Here is a 1,061-nt window from a genome sequence, read left to right as displayed (position 1 = left end):
ACTTATTCTAACGATACAAAACTCCTACACTTAGAAGTGCTAACTTGTACTTATTTGTGAATATATTAATAATTGACCATGAGATAAAATTTTGATCTTTTTTATGGATCCCAAAAATATTTTACTATTTTAAAGAAATTAGATACAGTAACAATTATTTCATAGAATCTATACGCTGTTTATCTTACAGAATGTGTATCCCCTTGCTCATTGTAATTATAAAAGGTGCTACAAATTAAGAATTAGTATGTTTATGAAGACACCAAATTAAGACATAAAGAAATTATGTTTTTGTAACGAAAAAAAAACTCTTGAACCCCACGACCACATTTATGAATTTCTCCTACATTTAGGTTAGAGAGATTTATATTTTGTTAACGGCATACATTGATTTTTTTGCCTATGCTAAACTATTTTAAAAACTGCAAATTAAAGAACTTCAAACAAAAATCAAGTTAAAATACCAAATAGTTTATTTATTATAACGCTTTCTGTCACTGGAATGTATAAGATCCCAGTGTGCCCAAAACGTTACACTTGAAATGACATTCTTGATTGTCAGAAATTGCTTTATTACTATTTTAATTTCCGCGATTTCATTTTAAGTTTTTGAAATTTTAGTGGCTTTGATTTTAAAAACTAAGAACTTTCCAAATTTGCAAATGAGATCTTTTCCCTAATTACAAGATACTTATCATAATTTTTAAATTATTCTTGTAATTTTTTTATCTATAGGGTGGTCCTTATTTTTTGATTTTGGATTCTTCCTAATGTCACTCCCGTAATTTGTTGTAATCACCAAAAAAAATATCTCCACCAAACTTGAGCGAAATCGGTTAATAATAACATGCGACCCAAAGCACTCAAAGTTTCGCACGGAATTAGCATGGAGAAAGCATCGTAAAAAATTTATTTTTTCAAAATTTACAATATGGCGGATCCCTGAGCCAAAATTAGAATTTTTAAAATTCATAACAATTGTATTGTTACAAAAGGCATAGTTGTAAGTAGATCTTGAAATTTCCACTTAAGTAAAAATGGCACCTCATTAATATTTTGAA

This window comes from Belonocnema kinseyi, chromosome 1 (genome assembly GCF_010883055.1).
Source record: "Belonocnema kinseyi isolate 2016_QV_RU_SX_M_011 chromosome 1, B_treatae_v1, whole genome shotgun sequence".
Taxonomy (NCBI): domain Eukaryota; kingdom Metazoa; phylum Arthropoda; class Insecta; order Hymenoptera; family Cynipidae; genus Belonocnema; species Belonocnema kinseyi.
The sequence above is the reverse complement of the archived record's forward strand: the minus strand, read 5'-3'. Positions refer to the sequence as shown.